Here is a 20,929-nt window from a genome sequence, read left to right as displayed (position 1 = left end):
TGTTTCTCGTCGTGCGTTTAGGCTGGAGATTTTAGTGTGTAGGAAAGTGGCTGGCTCATCCTTGCGATCGGCCAGCCCAGGCCGTCTGATGGATAAGGCGAGTCAAAAGTCCTTGGACACCTTCATAAGTTGGAAGACTGAAGGGAAAATTGAAATGTGATGATGTTAACATAGGTTTGATATGGGGCAGGAACTTTTGGAGTGAATGTCATTCATGGCCGCCAACTTGAAATTTGCTATTTTGGATTCAAGTCTTTTTTTAAAATAGGAAGGGGAGAGTATGACACATCAAATAACACACGTTTGAGCTCTGGAATTTAGTGGTGTAAAGTGTTTTTGTCTATCTTGCACAGTTTAGAAGTTATTAATGTCTAAGTTCGGAAATTATCTTCATACCGAATGCTACAACACTTGTTCTTTGTGTTTTCCATCCCGTGCAATGCACAACTGTAGTCGCTGCAACCGCATTAATAACTTCTCAACTGTACAAGACACACAAAAACAAATTACGCCATTCAATTCCAGAGTTCAAGCGAGTGTTATTTATTGTGTCATACACACACACACACACACACACACACACACACACACACACACACACAAAAATGGTTCAAATGGCTCTGAGCACTATGCGACTTAACTTCTGAGGTCATCGGTCGCCTAGAACTTAGAACTAATTAAAGCTAACTAACCTAAGGACATCATACACATCCATGCCCTAGGCAGGATTCGAACCTGCGACCGTATCGGTCGCTCGGTTCCAGACTGTAGCGCCTAGAAACCGCACGGCCACTCCGGCCGACTGTCATACACCCTCTTCCCATAAAAAAAAAAAGACTTGAATCCAAAATGGCTGATTTCAAGATGGCGGCTATGAATGACATTCACTCCTAAAGTTGCGGCCCCACGTCAAACCTATGTTCCCATCATCACATTTCAATTTTCCGTTTAATCTTCCAACTTATGAAGGTGTGCAAGGAATTTTGACTCACCCTTCGTTGTTTTAAGGTAAGGGTTTACTATCTTTTGGTTCAAAAAATCAATTTTTTTAAAATTGCGTTTTTTGATCCATAAAAGTGTTTGGAATCTACCCTTGAAACGGTTTTTCCGAATACGGAAGGGAATTGTTTGTTATTAATGGTTGAACAAAAAAAATGCACGTTGTAGCCGCGAAATATTATCCTACGTGCTTGCCCAAGGCTCAAGTGATCAAGGAGCTTACGACAAACTACGGCTTGGCAATCTGACGCCATTCCAGTTCGGTGGAACAGATGAATAAGGCAATTTGGGGAACGTATTTCCACAAGTGTTCGACGGATGACCACCCACATCACCAAACCGTCCGGCTGGGGAAACTAGTTGGTGCAAGTGGCGCATTGCAGGGGCTACCGGACATCTGGACGAATATCAACACTACCAGGCGCTGTCCAAAGAAGTTCAAAAAGTGGTTCATCCGATATACGAGGCCCTTTCGCGGGACGAGTACCGGTGCTTGGGAGGAAATACGCTAAATTCATATGAAAGTTTGAACACGCGTGTTTGGAAAGTAGCCACCAAGCATTTGCATTCTGGTGCGAAGACTGTGGAGATTGCGACATTCCTGGCAGTGAGCAGCTTCAACGAAGGGTATTCAGCAATTCTGAAGTCCATGTCGACGATGGACGTTGCCCTGGGACTCTATTAGACGCAGTTCGCCAAGCATTCGGACGACCACCGGATTCAAGCGGCCGAAAACCACTTGTCACCGGCCGTACGAGCGGCTCTGGAGCAGCGCAGGATGGCCCAGATCGAGCAGAACGCTCTCTAAGAGGAAGAGGAAGGACTAGTTTATGGACCCGGAATAGCAGATTGAAAGTACGTTGCATAATATTGCATGTATATGTAGTAAAAACTTCAAACGCGTTTTTCACGAAATGACTTTTTTTTTATCGCGCGGTACGGTAACTTCAAATCTACTGAACCAATTGGCATAATTATTTGTTTCCGACGAAGCTAACTAAATTGTCAAGGTGCTGTACCACTTTTATTCCGATCCATCAACTATAAATATTTTTTCTTGGCCGACGAAGTCGAAAAATCGATGAAAAAACTCTACTATGTTTCAAACGGACTCCATTTTGTTTCCTATAGTCCAAATAACTTAAGCGAGGTACAACTCCTAAAGAATCTTGTAAACTTCGCTAACGTCAACTCAATTTTGATTTCAGACGAGCCGACTGACCTGTGACATACCGCTCGTGGACGTCTACATCGATATTTAGTTTCCTTCCGAAGGAACTTCCGCCTTTGATCTTCGACTTTTCCGGTCGAAAAAATTCCAGTTTGTAGAGGAAATATCAATAAACATTTTGACCAAATTTGACATTGATATCTATAACACATACCGAGAAAAAAATTCTCAAAGAACATGATTTTTTGGGGCCAAAGATAGTAAACCTCCCCTTAATACTGCTTTTTTCTTTTAATTAATCTTTGCAGTTTCGGCTTGCTAGTTCCGCTTTTTTACTTCTGTATGTCTACGCATATACTTTTACGCATTTTGTTCCTTCCCCGGATTTCGGGTCATGGGATTTTTTTGGAGGTATGGTTTTACTCTGAGACCTGTGTGATTAAGGAATAAGGGACTGATAACCTTCTAGTTTCGCTCTTTAATCTTCGAATCAACCATCTTTATGCAGCACCCCATTTCAAAAGCAACTACCATTACAGAGCAGAAGTGATGGAACAAATATGTTTGTAACGGCCGCTCAGAGAATCTCTGTTTCAGGAGGGGCGTCTTGGTGCTCGGTTAGTGTCTGAAGTAGCAACATGTGGTGAAAGGTTTTTGATTTAGCCCCGACCAGTCGCCATTTGTGTAACCACTCGAACATTTGTCTGAACTAAAAGGTTTAGATTGTGTTGAGCCACAGTCATGCAATATTTTTTGAAACACTAAACCGATATTTGATTATGTGTTACTTCATTTATCTTTTGTCCTATCTAGATTTCGACTTTTATACCATTACCAAGTACAGTGCTAAAAGTTCTTAGATAATTAATACGTCATGTCTGTTAAGGCTGTCCAAAGCAGGTTCCGAGACTATTTTTTAGCATTCTACTTCATGATAGCAGCAAAAGAGACGAAATCTGGCGCTCACGCAAATTGTGCGAATCGATGAATTCCTTTTGCAACAGATTTTAATTGGGCTGAAATTAAGTCTGAGGTAATAGAGCCATTTGTATGTGTACCGTTCGGACTTTACGCGCAAAAATGGTCACACCCGTTCGGATTTTACATGCCAAAACAGTGACCCTTAAATACCTACGGACTGATGGTTCAAATTTCGTCCGCCAGTCTACCAGACCTTGGTATACAATAAACCTTAGCCTTCGGACAAAAAAAAAATCTTGCTTCGTTTGGCTTTTACGTGCAAAAAGCATTCTTTTTTTGGTAGTATTTGAAGCGCGCTACTTCTATACTTTAAACTTGTACGAATCGATCCAAACTTTGCACAATCGCAGATACGTCAAAAGGAATTTCTTTTTTTAAATCTAGTAATCTTTATCCGTTGTCGAGATACGATGGTTTAAAAGTCGAGCTAAGTTTAGTACGTAACATTCGTCCTTAGATGAACTGAACGCGCGGAAAATGTTCAGAGGGAATAAAATAAATAAAAAATGGATTCATACCATAAAAACTGAAACCAATTTCAAGAATTTAGCGTCACTCGTATTTTACATGCAAGAAGCATGTGTTTTGTGAGGGTTTTTAATTTAATTTTATTATTATTATTTTAAACACGCCATTTCCGTGCTTCAGAATTGTGCGAATCGTTTCATATGTTGTAAGAAGGTGGAAAGTACACGTAATTAATGTTCGTTCTGTTGTTTTGTGAAAGCTTTAATCGTTGTCACAGTATAAACAATGAGGTTCGAAAATAAAAAAGACCTGTACCGCATCAGTTGTCACCCGAGTCAACAAATATCTACACCGGTTGCCTCCCCACTGAATTTAGAAATTCCAAAATAAATTTGTCTGTGACTTCCATCGTATCTGATCAAAAGTTTTCTAAAGCTCTGTTAACCTGTGACTCCAATACTTGATCCCCTACGTCTTGCTCACGGTCTTCCATTTCTCTCATTTTATCACCTCGTCAGACAGTTCCACCCTCTGATACAGGCCTCCAGATGTAGATGTTCTGTTTACGTCTTTTAGCCATCCTTTGTGCGTTCAACAGCGACAACTTCTTTTGCATCCTTTGTTTTATAATTTCACCAAAGATTATGCCGTCTTCGCCCCCCCTCCCCCCCCCCTCCCCCAACACACACACTAGATACATACACATAAATTATAATTTTGTTATGGACCGATAACATTGAGCCAGAAATAAACTAAAATACTCCAAATACCCATTTCCGACCGTGAGTATTGTGAGTTCTCCCGTGGTTATCTTACTGGAAGTTCACACCCAACTATCCCCACTCCCGGACTGTCGGGACACTTGCATGAAACGAACCACGATTCTATAATAAGCCTTATCGCAGACAAAACATTCCGCTCCTTGGAGCAGAGTCAGAAACTAGAAAAATACCTAATGTTTTCACTTTTCTGCCCTACTGGCCATTAAAATTGCTACACCAAGAAGAGCTGCAGATGATAAATGGGCATTCACTGGACAAATATGTTATACTAGATCTGACATGTGATTACATTTTCACGCAATTTGGGTGCATAGATCCTGAGAAATCAGTTCGCAGAACAACCACCTCTGGCCTTAATAACGGCCTTCATACGCCTGGGCATTGAGTCAAACAGACCTTTGACATTCGTGCACCCAGGTTCGTCGTTGAGTACACCATCGCAGGAGCTCCTGTCTGTGATGCAGCGTCAAGGGTAAACGCAGCCACGGTCTCCGAGCTGATAGTCCACGCTGCTGCAAACGTCGTCCTACTGTTCGTGCAGATGGTAGTTGTTTTGCATACGTCCCCATCTGTTGACTCAAGGATCGAGACGTGGCTGCACGATACGATACAACCATGCGGATAAGATGCCTGTCATCTCGACTGCTAGTGATACGAGGCCGTTTGGATCCAGAACGGCGTTCCGTATTACCCTCCTTAACCCACCGGTTCCATATTCTGCTATCAGTCATCGGATCTCGACCAACGCTAGCAGCAATGTCGCGATACGATAAACCGCAATCGCGATAGGCTACAGTCCGACCTTTATGAAAGTCAGAAATGTCATGGTACGCATTTCTTCTCCTTACACGAAGCATCACAACAACGTTTCACCAGTCAACGCCGGTCAACTGCTGTTTGTGTATGAGAAATCGGTTGGAAACTTTCCTCATGTCAGCACGTTTTAGGTGTCGCCACCGGCACCAACCTTGTGTGAATGCTCTGAAAAGCTAATCATTTGCATATCACAGCATCTTCTTCCTGTCGGTTAAATTTCGAGTCTGTAGCCCGTCATCTTCGGGGTGTAGCAATTTTAATGGCCAGTCGTGTAGAAAAATACCTAAAGTTTTGACTTTTCTACATCCTGAACCATCGTTCTGATGACCATTTCTCTTTCCGATTAAATAGTGGAGCCAAGTTGTATTGCGAGTGGTGTATCTCCGATACAGTAATTTATTCTCTTGCTGGGACACAGTCTAAGGCGCCAGGCTCGAGACAGCGGGGTGGTCAGAGATTTCGCAACGCCTGCGCGCCTTGTGTAACTGCATTCCTCAGTGCTGCAGCCCCGGGCGAGGCCCGTTGCCTGGGGAGACGCATAATGCGCTTCCACGTGACTAGCTGCACCGCCGAGGCTGCGCGTGGGACACTGGCCGCAGACGGAAACAAGAAATAAGCGTGAAACGAAAACACTGCAAAGAACGAAACTTGTCTAGCTTGAAGGGGGAAACCAGATGGCGCTATGGTTGGCCCGCTAGATGACGCTGCGATAGGTCTAACGGATATCAACTGCGTTTATTAAAATGGGAACCCCCATTTTTTTATTACATATTCGTGTAGTACGTAAAGAAATATGAATGTTTTATTGGACCACTTTTTTCGTCTTGTGGTAGATGGCGCTGTAATATTCACAAACATATGGCTCGCAATTTTAGACGAGCTGTTGCTAACAGGTAAGTTTTTTAAAATGAAAATACACAACTTAGGTACGTTTGAACATTTGATTTCGGTTGTTCCAATGTGATACACGTGCCTTTGTGAACTTATCATTTCTGGGAAAGCAGGCTGTTACAGCGTGATTACCTGTAAGTACCACATTAATGCAATAAATGCGAAAAATGATGTGCGTCAAACTTAATGCATTTGGCAATACGTGTAACTACATTCCTCTCAACAGCGAGTAGTTCACCTTCCGTAATGTTCGCACATGCATTGACAATGCGCTGACGCATGTTGTCAGGTACTGTCGGTGGATCACGATAGCAAATAACCTTAAACTTTCCCCACAGAAAGAAATCCGGGGACGTCAGATCCGGTGAACGTGCGGGTGCTTCGACGACCAATCCACCAGTCATGAAATATGGTATTCAGTACCGCTTCAACCACACGCGAGATATGTGCCGGACATCCATCTTGTTCGAAGTATATCGTCATTCTGTCATGCAGTGAAACATCTTGTAGTAACATCGGTAGAACATTACGCAGGAAATCAGCATACATTGCACCATTTAGATTGCCATCGCTAAAATGTGGGCAATTATCCTTCCTTCCATAACACCGCACCATACATTATTAACCTGCCAAGGTCGCTGATGTTCCACTTGTCGCAGCCATCGTGGATTTTCCGTTGCCCAACAGTGCATATTATGCCGGTTTACGTTACCGCTGTTGGCGGATGACGCTTCGTCGGTAAACAGAACGCGTGCAAAAAATCTGCCATCGTCCCGTAATGTCTCTTTTGCCCAGTGGCAGAACTGTACACGACGTTCAAAGTCGTCGCCATGCAATTCCTGGTGGGTAGAAATATGGTACGGGTGCAATCGATGTTGATGTAGCATTCTCAACACCGATGTTTTTGAGATTCCCGATTCTAGCGCAGTTTGTCTGCTACTTATGTAAGGGATTAGCCGCGACAGCAGCTAAAACACCTACTTGGGCATCATCATTTGTTGCAAGTCGTGGTTGGCGCTTCACATGTGGCTGAACACTTCCTGTTTCCGTAAATAACATAACTATCCGGCGTACGGCTTGGATGATCTCACCAAGGATACATAGCACTTGCCCGTTGGGCATTTTGATCACAATAGCCATACTTCAACACGATATCGACCATTCCCGCTATTGGTAAACGGTCCATTTTAACACGGGTAATGTATCACGAAGCAAATACCGTGCGCACTGACGGAATGTTACGTGATACCACGTACTTATACGCTTGTGACTTTTACAGCGCCATCTGTCTCAAAGCGAAAAAAGTGGTCCAACTAAAACATTCATATTTATTTAGGTACTACACGAATAATATTTAAAGAAAACGCAGTGGATATCCGTTTGACCTATGACAGCGCAATCTAGCGGGCCAACCATACCGCCATCTACTTTCCCCCTGCAAGGTAGATGAGTTTCGTTCTTTGTAGTTTTTTCGTTTGATGCTTATTTCGTGAGATGTATGGCCCGGTCACTATCAATGGACCATCCTGTATATTGACAACAAAAAAAAAAAACGGAATACCAAGGAGTTATGCGACGTAAACGAAAGTTGGTAGCCGTGTTTTTACACTTTGTAATGGTACTTGTATTACGTAACTATTACGGTAGTTCACCTGAACCTCTCGATACCAGCAATATTCTACTGTGTTTCTGTAATGTAGTTAACATGTTTCTGAGGCAACATTCAGATTTGATTCCATTAATGTAGAGGTACTTTGATACGTCTATATGTTTATGTTGCAATGATATTATTCTTATGTGTATTCTTTCTTTTGTCACTATAATCTTTGATGTACTTGTAAATCTTGATTTTTGGGCGCGTAAGCTGTTACTAGTTAGAGAGTCGGACCTTGAAATAGTCAAGTCTTGGACGTCATGTTGGAAAGACGCATATTGTCGTCAGCTTATAAAACGTGAACTTTAATAGTGAGGAAGATGTTTTCAAGTATGTTTTGTATTGTGAAGTGTTGTTTTGTGTGTTACGTGATATTGCAACAAAAGCAATAAAAAGGAAGTGCAACTTAAATTCGGAGTGCTGATTATTTTTTTACATCACAACTTTCAAAGGTTTAATCTTCAAGAATCTATAAAGCTTTTGAATATCGCATAATAAAACCTAGACCTCTTTGCATCCGAGCTTGGAATCACCACCACCTAGATTTTCGACGATTGAGCCGCGATTTTACAACGAGACCAGCGTGGGAAACACGAAAAATGGCTCTGAGCACTTTGGGACTTAATATCTGTGGTCATCAGTCCCCTGGAACTTAGAACTACTTAAACCTAACTAACCTAAGGACATCACACACATCCAGACCCGAGGCAGGATTCGAACCTGCGACCGCAGCGGTCACGCGGTTCCAGACTGAAGCGCCTAGAGCCGCACAGCCACACCGGCCGGGGAAACCCGAAAAGATGAGTGTCTAGTTTATTCATTAATACATCAAATGACTTTATTAATTGTGCTCTAATGACACCTTCCACATAATAATTTTGTTTTGCCCTAAAATTCAGTATTTAGCAGCGTGAGTAACACCAGAGTCATTATTAAATTTTGACCTTTGTTGTGGTAGGGCTGTTAGAACGACACTACGAGGATCCAAATCAAATTTCCTTTAAATACAGGCTGTAGCTCTCGGGAGTGTTAGTTACCCTTGAAATGGGGCGAAGTGAGTTGGTGTTGGTCGAGAATGTCTTTATGGCGACAAAGCAGCAATAATCAAAAACTGATTGAATCTGAACGAGGTCGTATAAGCGGGAAGTGGATCTTCCTTCCGCTATACTGCAGAAAGACTTGCTAGGAACGTAGCCACAGTACATGGTTTCCCTTGATGATCGTTTCTCACTTTGTAGGTCGGCGTCAACCAAATATTTTCGCAGTCCGAGGAGACAGTTGGGGAGAAGATTCCGCCGCAATGAAACACGACTTTGTTTTAATGATCCACCCCAAATCCTATATCATTTCTGTGACAGTCTCTCCCCTATTTCTCGGTACTGCAAAACGTGCTGCCCTTCTTTGAACTTTTTCGTTGTACTCCGTCAGTCCTATCTGGTAAGGATCCCGCACTGCGCAGCAGTACTCCATAGAGTACGGACGTGCGTGGTGTAGACAGTCTCCTCAGTACATCTGTTGCATTTACTAAGTGTTCTGCTAATAAAACGCAATCTTTAGCTCGCCTACCCCACAATATTTTCTATCTGTTCCTTCCAATTTAAGCTAGAACCGCTCGGCTACCCCGGCTGGCGGTAAACTTTCGGAGGTCATTCAGGGGTACCTCCTGAGAACTTTGGTGCGATGGAAACACTGTTCCCGGCGTACCCTTACAAAAAAAAATGGCTCTGAGCACTATGGGACTTAACTGCTGAGATCATCAGTCCCCTAGAACTTAGAACTACTTAAACCTAACTAACCTAAGGACGTCGCACACATCCATGCGCGAGGCAGGTTTCGAACCTGCGACCGTAGCGGAACCGTGGCTCCAGACTGTAGCGCCTAGAACCGCTCGGTCACTCCGGCTGGCCGTAAGCTTACAGGCTCATAACGTAAACACGGTTCATTTGGTTTGTTACCGTTATTTACCGTCATCATTATTGTTTCTGTGAAAACATATTTACGACAATGAGTAATACAGAAATATCGTAATATGAGATACGTGTTACAGACGATGTTATCATCGCTTGCTCTATTTGATGGCAGACGAGTAACAAGAAAATTAACTGTTTTCAATATTACTGCAAATGAAGATAATCTCTGATATGATGGATAAAGCTGCAGATCCTTTTTTCTGCCGTATTTAACGTGAGAACTGAATTGTCGTTGCATGTGACAGCCGTGCCAGGTAAGGTGTAAGACGTCTCACAGCATCCAATGCCGGAAAAGAGTCGCAACGCCAGAAAACTATGTAGAGTTATGAAATTAGTGGGAAAACATTTAGCTAGGTAACACATTTAAGTGATTAATATTGGTAGATCACAGGTTAATGTAAGCGTGAGATAAGTCAATGCAGATGTGAAACGGTAGTGCATTAATAACCGTTTTAACAGCTAGAATGTTGAAGAGAAGCATGCAAACGTGCTTGCATTGTGTTGTACATGTACCAGATGTGAGTTTACAGGACAGAGTCCTATACCTGTTGCACTTGGTCGGTCAATTCGGGGACAGTTAATGCTGTTTGTGGGGGGAAAAAATGGATATTTGTGGTAAGTTCTATGGGACCAAACTGCAGAGGTCATCGCTCCCTACGCCTACACATTATTTAATCAAACTTGAACTATCTTACGCTAAGACCGGGTTCCCGGGTTCGATTCCCGGCGGGGGTCAGGGATTTTCTGTGCCTCGTGATGGCTGGGTGTTGTGCGATGTCCTTAGGTTAGTTAGGTTTAAGTAGTTCTAAGTTCTAGGGGACTGATGACCATAGATGTTAAGTCCCATAGTGCTCAGAGCCATTTGTACCATTTTACACCCATGCCGAAATGAGGACTACAACCTCCGACAGAGGTGGAGGGGCGGGGGGGGGGGGGGGAGGGGAAGGGAGGGGGGGAGGCCGAACCGTGGCAAGGCGCCTAAATCGTACGGCTACCCCGCGTGTTGATTATGTTTCTGGTAGACGCTGGTACGATGATGTCCCACTTGAGCTCGACTGGAAACAGATCTGGTGGTCAAGCTCACCAACATTTCGACACTCTGTGCAGTATGTTGAGTTACAAGAGGGGTATGTGGAAATTATCCCGTGGAATGCTGTTCATTAATGGCATCAACAAAAACAAAACGAGGATAATGGAATGTAGTCGAATTAAGTCGAGTGACGCTGAGGGAATTAGATTAGGAAATGAGACACTTAAAGTAATAAAGGAGTTTTGCTATTTGGGGAGCAAAATAACTGATGATGGTCGAAGTAGAGAGGATATAAAATGTAGACTGGCAATGGCAAGAAAAGCGTTTCTGAAGAAGAGAAATTTGTTAACATCGAGCATAGATTTAAGTGTCAGTAAGTCGTTTCTGAAAGTATTTGTATGGAGTGTAGCCATGTATGGAAGTGAAACATGGACGACAAATAGTTTGGACAAGAAGAGAATAGAAGCTTTCGAAATGTGGTGCTACAGAAGAATGCTGAAGATTAGATGGGTGTATCACATAACTAATGAGGAAGTATTGAATAGGATTGGGGAGAAGAGAAGTTTGTGGCACAACTTGACCAGAAGAAGGGATCGGTTGGTAGGACATGTTCTGAGGCATAAAGGGATCACCAATTTTGCATTGGAGGGCAGCGGGGAGGGTAAAAATCGTAGACGGAGACCAAGAGATGAATACACTAAGCAGATTCAGAAGGATGTAGGTTGCAGTAGGTACTGGGAGATGAAGAAGCTTGCACAGGATAGAGTAGCATGGAGAGTTGCATCAAACCAGTCTCAGGTCTGAAGACCATAACAATAACAACAATGGCAATATAATAGGTCGAATCTCCAGACCGATGTATAAATTTGCAGTCTAGCTGCGTAGGATATCAACGAGAGTGTAACTGCTGTCATAAGAAATGGTATTCCAAACCATAACACCAGATGTAGGTGCAGTGTGTTTAGCGCGCAGACAGGTTGACTGCAGGTGTTTAACTGGCCAACCAACACATCAATGGCACCGAGGCGGAACCAGCCTGCTTCAGAAAACAAAACAGACCTCCAGCCTGTCGTCCAATGACCTTTCGCCTAACACCATTGAAGTCGCAAATGGCGGTGGTTCAAAAAAATGGTTCAAATGGCTCTGAGCACTATGGGACTTAACATCTGTGGTCATCAGTCCCCTAGAACTTATAACTACTTAAAGCTAACTAACCTAAGGACATCACACACATCCATGCCCGAGGCAGGATTCGAACCTGCGACCGTAGCGGTGGCGCGGTTCCAGACTGAAGCGCCTAGAACTGATCGGTCACCTCGGCCGGCGGCAGTGGTTTGGGGTTAATGGAATGCACGCTACAGGGCGTCCGACTCGGGGCTGTCCTTGAAGTAACCTATTTGTAACAGAATTGTCATACGCCGAGCCGGCCGTTGTGACCGAGCGGTTCTAGGCGCTTCAGTCCGGAACTACACAACTGCTACGGTCTGGGATTCGAATCCTGCCTCGGGCTTGGATGTGCGTGATGTCCTTAGGTTAGTTAGGTTTAAGTAGTTCTTAGTTCTAGGGGACTGAAGACCTCAGACGTTAAGTCCCATAGTGCTCAGAGCCATTTGAAAGTTTTCCGTTGGGCCGCGCGGAGTGGCCCCTTGTTTGAGGCGCCATGTCACGGATGGCGCAGCCCCTTCTGCCGGAGGTTAGAGTCCTCCGTCGGGCATGGGTGTGTGTGTTATTCTTAGCATAAGTTAGCTTAAAGAGTGTGTAAGGCTAGGGACCGATGACCTCAGCAATTTGGTCCCTTAGGAATTCACACACATTTCATTTTTTTCCGGTGGATATATTTTGTTGTGGTTGGCAGGAGAGCCAACACAGGGTTATTAAAGGAGGCCGAAATGCACGCGTTTTAGCTCACACAGGCTGGCCGGAGGTCTGGAACATGCCAAGGGCATTAGAATTGAGAAAAACGGACGTAGCTGGTGGAATACTTAACTTTAATCCATTCATGACGAACGTCGCTCTTGATGGTACATGATTTATAATATCAATAGAAACTGATCATGGCGCCTTGCAAGGTCGTAGCAAATAACGTAGCTGAAGGCTAGGCTAACTATCGTCTCGGCAAATGAGAGCGTAGAAGTCAGTGAACCATCGCTAGCAAAGTCGGCTGTACAACTGGGGCGAGTGCTAGGAAGTCTCTCTAGACATGCCGTGTGGCGGCGCTCGGTCTGCAATCACTGATAGTGGCGACACGCGGGTCCGACGTATACTAACGGACCGCGGCCGATTTAAAGGCTACCACCTAGCAAGTGTGGTGTCTGGCGGTGACACCACATATTTCATTTATTATCTATTTATTTTATTAACAGTACAGAGTAGCCCAGCGGCTTGAAATGTAAGTTGGGTCGAATGCTTCTAAATCTAACAGCAGAGGCTTCTTATTATTTCAGTCTTATTGCCCCCAGGGGCTCGGCATTCAGGCTCCGGGTTCGGGCTTTGCGACCCCGGGGTTCCTGAGATGAGAGGAAGAACGGCTGGCGGTGACGGCCAATAAACTGCGGTTGGTGAAGTCAACAACTCGGCCGTGGCGTTCCTCGTGCCGGTTGCTCAGGCGGGAAGAAGTGACCCTCACGCGTCTTCGGATCGGTCACTGTCCTCTCACAATAGCTTTCTATTACAGCGGGAGGATCCCCCGTTTTGTGTTGCTTGTGGTGTGCACATCTCCGTCTGGCACATTTTAACAATTTTATACCGTGATGCAAGGGCAGAAGCACAAGTTGATGGGGATATGCCCTTTGTTTTAGCTAATGATGAGGCGTGTGTGTCTAGGGTTTTTAAGTTTTGTGATGTGTCTGGACTCTGGCCTAAACTTTTAGGCTGGAGGTTTTAGTGTATTGCAAAGTGGCTGGCTCCTCTCCTTTTTCCTTTAGGTCAGCCAGCCACTTCCATATGCTACATTGTCTTAGCTCCCTCTACCACTTTCTTCTTGTGTTGTACATGTTTTACTGCTGGCGGCATGCCACGTTTCGGTGTGGGTAGGCCCATATTTTCCCAAGCTTGTTACCTGTGTTTTACGTTCTGTTTTATCTTACTGTTCTGAGTCTTTTCTTGACACCCGTCTCAATCTGTTACTGAGCGGGCGCTGAAGACCTTGCCGTCGTGCGCCCATACAACCATCATCATTATTCAATCTTATTGGTATTCAGTTCTTAATGGTATTTTAAATAATATAAAGAACGTAATATATAAAAATTTCTCTAAGCTTACGGAGCGTTGAATTGTTAACAATTGTTATTCTATACAATTTATTTCTGCCTAGTTGAGGAGAATATATAACTTACATAATGCAAACGTGAAGAAAAGAGTAATAAAATGGTTCAAATGGCTCTGAGCACTATTGGACTTAAGGTCATCAGTCCCCTAGAACTTATAACTGGACCGCGGATTTTAGGTAAAAATCTATTTTGTTCCTGAGTTCCTATTTGCATACAAATTTGTACTTATGCGTTTCATGACTAACTAAACTGAATACCGTTAGTTCTATAGGACCTAAAATTGCGTATTCCGACGTTGACGCCTAATTTTGCCTGTTTCGGCAACAAAATCCTAACAAGTACCTATTTCGTTAATCTGACATAGGGTTCTTGTGTTTTCAAAAATTAGAAAAAGGAAGTAAACTTAGGGCTTTACGTCTCGTCGGAGGCGAAGGTCGTTAGAGACTCTTTACATTTCCTTTGCTTGGCTTACTGCCAACAGCACTCGGCACGGTTGAATGGTCATCCATCTAAGTACGCGCCGAACGCGACAGTGCTTAACTTCGGTGAGCGAATAGAAACCGGTCAAAGATTTGAGTTACAGATTAGAATCGAACGTGGGAGTACTAAATGTTATATTTGAAAATATTTCGTTCGTACAATTCTGGCCAGCTGTGTATTTTCGCAGAGAAACGGTTTCATAGGCCTTAAGCTGAGCACGGATTAAAAAATCTGTGCTCTGTAACTGTGTAAATATTCATTATCATTGTTTTAATGACTAATACGATGTTCATACTGTCAACACTGTGTATTTTAGTTTATTTTTATTTTCTCTGCATCATTTTTACGAGAGCCTATTTTAGGTTTTATATAGCCTATATGAACTACTGAAGGAGCTTATTTTAGGTGCCTAAAACACACTTTTTTACGACCTAAACATCCGTAATCTACTTATAACTACTTAAACCTAACTAAACTAAGGACATCACACAACACCCAGTCATCACGAGGCAGAGAAAGTCGCTGACACCGCCGGGAATCGAACCCGGGAACCCGGGCGCAGGAAGCGAGAACGCTACCGCACGACCACGAGCTGCGGACGAAAGAGTAATAACAGAGGTCATTGGCCTCAACTGCGGCTCTGAGATGCGGAGAAATGCGTGCCACGTCACATCGAATTAGTGCAACGAGTTCTGTATGCTATGGGAGACTTTAGTCAATTCACTAAACCTGCCAGATTTTCTGTAAACTTATATTCTGTTCAGTAAGTAAATGCTCCACCCGTACAACAGGCGACCGATGAGATAAACAGGGTGAGTCACCTAACATTACCGCTGGATATATTTCGTAAACCACATCACATAAGGACGAATCGATTCCACAGACCGAACGTGAGGAGAGGGGCTAGTGTAATTGGTTAATACAAGCCATAAAAAAATGCATGGAAGTATTTTTTAACACAAACCTACGTTTTTTAAAAAATGATACCACGTTAGTTTTGTTAGCACATCTGAACACAAAAACAAATACGTAATCAGTGCCGTTTGTTGCATTGTAAAATGTTAATTACATCCGGAGATATTGTAACCTAAAGTTGACGCTTGAGTACCACTCCTCCGCTGTTCGTGTGTATCGGAGAGCACCGAATCACGTAGGGACCCAGAGGGAACGGTGATGGACCTTAGGTACAGAAGAGACTGGAACAGCACATTACGTCCACATGCTAACACCTTTTTATTTGTCTTTTTCACTGACGCACATGTACATTACCATGAGGGGTGAAGTACACGTACACACGTGGTTTCCGTTCTCAATTACGGAGTGGAATAGAGTGTGTCCCGACATGTCAGGCCCATAGATGTTCAATGTGGTGGCCATCATTTACTGCACACAATTGCGTAATGAATGTCGTACACGCCGCAGTACATCTGGTGTAATGTCGCCGCAGGCTGCCACAATACGTTGCTTCATATGCTCTGGGGTTGTAGGCACATCACGGTACACATTCTCCTGTAACGTACCCCACAGCAAGAAGTCCAGACGTGTAAGATCAGGAGAACGGGCTGGCCAATTTATGCGTCCTCCACGTCCTATGAAACGCCCATCGAACATCCTGTCAAGGGTCAGCCTAGTGTTAATTGCGGAATGTGCAGGTGCACCATCATGCTGATACCACATACGTCGACGCGTTTCCAGTGGAACACACTCTATTCCACTCCGTAATTCAAGACGGAAACCACGTGTGTACGTGTACCTCACCCCTCATGGTAATGTACAGGTGCGTCAGTGAAAAAGACCAATAAAAAGGTGTTAGCATGTGGACGCAATGTGCTGTTCCAGTCTCTTTTGTACCTAAGGTCCATCACCGTTCCCTTTGGATCCCTGCGTAATTCGGTGCTCTCCTATACACACGATAGAGCAGCGGAGGAGTTGTACTCAAGCGTCAACTTTAGGTTACAATATCTCCGGATGTAATTAACATTGTACAATGCAACAAACGGCACTGATTACGTATTTGTTTATATGTCCAGATGTGCTAACAAAACTAACGAGGTTCCATTTAAAAAAACGTAGGTTTGTGTTAAAAAACATACTTCCGTGCAATTTTGTATGGTTTGTATTAACAAATTACACTAGCCCCTCTCCTCACGTTCGGTCTGTGGAATCGGTTCGTCAGTATTTGATGTGGTTTAGGAAATATATCCAGCGGTAACGCTAGGTGACTCACCGTGTATACCATCTTATGCCGGTGCTCAAGGTCACAGGAAGGATGCCATCCTAGGCTGTGTGTGTTCCCTGAACGCGTGAAGCCGCTAGGCAACAGACGAGGCGGGAGCGTATGCTTGTCACGTGAGTCATAGTACCGTTCATTCTGGGCCGATTGTCCCTCTCACGTGCACTGTTGCTGTCACGTGCGCAGCAGGCTGTGACTCTGGAGGAAGTGGATGTCACCATCTTCTTCCCCGTCTTTCCTCGTTCCCCAACGGGGTCGGTGTTTTTGTATGGGCTGTAGCAATGTTAGTGCCAACGGCCTTTCCGCAGTGTCAACACCGGTTCCCGTCAGATCACCTAAGTTAAGCGCTGTCGGGCTGGGCTAGCACTTGCGTGGGTGACCATCCGGTCTGCCGAGCGCTGTTGGCAAGCGGGATGCACTCAGCCCTTGTGCGGACAATTGAGGAGCCACTTGGTTGAGAAGTAATGGCTCCGGTCTCGCAAACTGACAACGGCCGGGATAGTGGTGTGCTGAGAGCATGCCTCTCCATATGCGCATCCGGTGGCGCCAGCGGAGGATGACACGGCGGCCGGTCGGTAATGTTGGTCCTTCAAAGCCTGTTCGGACCGTGTACTCTACTTGTCTCTGGAGTTAATCTGATGTTCAATTGTGAGAGTGTTTTCCATATGTTTGAGACGAGGGAACCACTCCAGTATTTACCTAGTTGGACGTGGGAAACGGTCTAAAAACGACATCTAGGCTGGCTGGCTCACCAGTCCCCGTCGTTAATCCTCGAGGAGGATTCGATCTGCTCTCCTTCACGAATCCTGAAAGCGGCGACCTTGCTTGTAGTGAATGTCACCAAACTCAGCAAAAAACTACAAATTTTTGCTGAAGATGCTAATGCGCATGAACTACATAATCTGTACACAACAACTGAGCTGAAGCTTTTGTTTGTCTGTTATCATTTTCACCCCCAGCCCCCTTCCGCAAAGTGACCATACCTTGCTGCCTCACGAGGTGTTCAAATGGTTCAAATGGCTCAAGCACTATGGGACAACATCTGAGGTCATTAGCCCCTAGAACTTAGAACTACTTAAACCTGACTAACCTAAGGACATCACCCACATCCATGCCCGAGGCAGGCTTCGAACCTGCGACCGTAGCGGTCGCGCAGTTCCGCACTGAAGCGCCTAGAACCGTTCGGCCACACCGACCGGCACCACGTGTTTCGAGTACGCTGTTGAAGTTTCGCTGCGGTGGCCTTACACATCTTTCATACCCTCTCGCCCTGTCCCCATGCGATTTCAATATTTGTCGAGGACAGGAGAAAGCCATTCGTAGCCGTCGATTTGATTCGTTCCACAAAGAGTCAGGGAGCAGGTTACCACTTCCCGCATGCGTCTCGCGAAATGCCCACGATGGTAAAACCACATACAGGTAGAGTAAGACATTTTAGAGTAAGTCACTCCGGAGATTTAAGGGTATTGTGAGACGGTAACACACACTCCACGTCTGCACCTCATTGAGAAGAACCATCATGGTAGTGACACAGAAACAGAGCCCCAAGTCTTACAACGGAGGAGCTACTTGATTGAGAAGCAGCGGCTCCGGTCACGTAAGCTGACATACGGCCGGAAGAGCGGTGTGCTGACAAAATGTCCCTCTGTATCCGCATCCAGTGAAACCTGAGGGCTAAGGGATGACTTGGCGGTCGGTCGGCACCGTTGGGCCTTCACAGATTTAATCATCTATACGAACAGTAGAACAAAATTGCCACGACCAAAGAAGCCATCAGTGTTCAAGCAGTACTCCGCAACAGAAAATTATTCAACACTCTAACCGAACTTTGAAACAATACGCAATAAACACACGCACAAACACACGCAAACAAACAGAAAACCCACATGAACAAAATCTACCTTTGCGATTGTGGACCGAAAACAAGACAGTGAGACTAACGACTCCCAACAGCGTAAACGTGCATTCAAAATTCAGAGCAAAATATTGTCAGCCAAAATTTCCCAGTGAATACGATAAAACTTAGGTAAATATTATTTATAAATGTTCGACCCAATATACAAACAGCAGATCATATCGGACCATTTTCGAAACCAAAACCTCGCGAAAATTCACAGATGCCCCTAGATTACTTTAAAGATAAAAGAACCATAACAACAACACATTTAGCAAGAAAATAACAATCGAGTACAGCTCAGGAGAGGTCAGCTGCAGCAGTGGTAAACGTTATAAGAAGGGGCGCACGCTAGCATTTCTCCGGAATATTTAATTAGAGCTTATCTTCTAAACAATAATTCAATTCAGCAGCTGCCTTCATATGCCGTTGTTGCAGATGACATGCTGTATTAGCAGAAACTTGTGTATGATTTCTGGCCTAGCCGAGGCGCTTCAGTCCAGCACCACGCGCTTCCTACAGTCGCAGGTTCGAATCCTGCCTTGGGCATGGATGTGTGTGATGTCCTTAGGTTAGTTAGGTTTACGTAGTTCTAAGTCTAGGGGACTGATGACCTCAGATGGTAACCCCCTTGTGGTTAGAGCCATTTGAACCATTTTGAACCATGATTGCTGTTGGCAGTCACGGTCCATGCCCAACGTGAAAAAAGCCTAAGTACATAGGTAATCTAAATAACAAGAAAAATCTGCTGTCGACATATTCGGAGCAGAGAAACTGTTTTCGTAAGTTTGACAAAATTTTTGCAGTTAAGCTTTCAAAAATACGCAATTATTCTTGAAAATGTACACCCGAATAAGACCATGCAATATCCATATATAAAGGGCAGTATGCCAAGTGACTCAGTCACTCACTGACTCGTCATCGCCCAGGCGTCGTTTAAGAAGAGGTTTTCGGAAATTCCGCCCCTAAGGGGGTGAAATAGGGAGATGAAAGCTTTTTTGAAAATATGTCTCTGTTAAAGGAATTTTGAAGCTAGACCTACGAAAATTGGTATTTGGTTTCACAGTCAGAAATACATAAATCCGTATTTCAGCACTTTTACAAATTTAATCCCTGTGGGGGTGAAATAGGGGTGGAACGTTTCTGAAAATATTAAATTGCTAAAGCATTTTTAAACCTACATCTTTGAAACTGGTGTTAGGCCTCTCGGTTGCAGATGAAAGAATACATGTTTGACTGGTTTTGGAAATTCACCTCCTAAGGGGTGAAATAGGGTCAGACTGATTCAGTAACACGTCGTCGCTCAGCCGGAACTGCTAGGGGTAGAAGCTTGAAATCTGGAAACAGTGTGGATCTTATACTGCGGGCATCATTGAGAAGGGGTTGTTCGAAATTCGTCTTCGGAGGGAATGAAATAAAGACTTTATGAAAAAATAACGCTGTTAAGTAGACCTACAAAAATTGGTATTTGGTTTCTCAATCAGAAATAAAAAATATCCACAATCAGATTTTCACTCTGCAGCGGAGTGTGCGCTGACGTGAAACTTCCTGGCAGATTAAAACTATTTTAATCTGCCAGGAAGTCCCATTACAGCACACACTCCGTTGCAGAGTGAAAATCCCATTCTGTAAACAACCCCCAGGCTGTGGCTAAGCCATGTCACCGCAATATCCTTTCTTTCAGGAGTACTAGTTCTGCATGGTTCGCAGGAGATCTTCTGTAAAGATTCGAAGGTAGGAGGCGAGGTACTGGCAGAAGTAAAGCTCTGAGGACGTGGCGTGAGTCGTGCTTGGGTGGCTCAGATGGTGGAGCACTTGCCCGCGAAAGGCAAAGGTCCTGAGTTCGAGTCTCGGTGCGGCACACAGTTTTAATCTGCCAGGAAGTTTCAATAAATATCCTTTTAAGTATTTTTGGAAATTCACCCATTAAGGGGGTATAATGGATGAAAAGTCTTTTTTGAACATAAATCACTATTAAAGAACTAGTAAAGCATTTTTAGGTTACACCTTTGGGAATTGGTATCTGACTACTCAGTTGAAAATTAAAAAATACGTGCTTCATACTTTTTTCCTCTAAGGAAATTCGACTCGTAAGGGGATGATATAAAGGATGAAAATTTTTAGGAAGGTACTTCGTGATATTAAAAATATTTTTAAAGCTAAGTAATTTCACTTTTCGGTTAGATACTATGAAATATGTGTTCGGAGAGAAAAGTTGCTACGGAATATCACCACAAGAACGGAAAAGGCATGGTTAACAAAATCATTGGACTCCAGCTACCAGAATCATT

At 44.1% G+C, this 20,929-nt stretch overlaps 1 protein-coding gene and 1 pseudogene across 2 annotated transcripts in view; both read left to right on the top strand.

Moving 5' to 3' along the window:
• LOC126293536 (alpha-protein kinase 1-like) overlaps positions 1-20,929 on the top strand; it is a 310,049-nt gene that overhangs the window by 170,662 nt on the left and 118,458 nt on the right. The gene's annotated exons all lie outside the window — the stretch shown is intronic.
• Positions 17,034-17,151, top strand: LOC126293774 (5S ribosomal RNA; annotated as a pseudogene).

Source organism: Schistocerca gregaria, chromosome 10, assembly GCF_023897955.1.
Source record: "Schistocerca gregaria isolate iqSchGreg1 chromosome 10, iqSchGreg1.2, whole genome shotgun sequence".
NCBI lineage: Eukaryota > Metazoa > Arthropoda > Insecta > Orthoptera > Acrididae > Schistocerca > Schistocerca gregaria.
The sequence above is the reverse complement of the archived record's forward strand: the minus strand, read 5'-3'. Positions and strand labels throughout refer to the sequence as shown.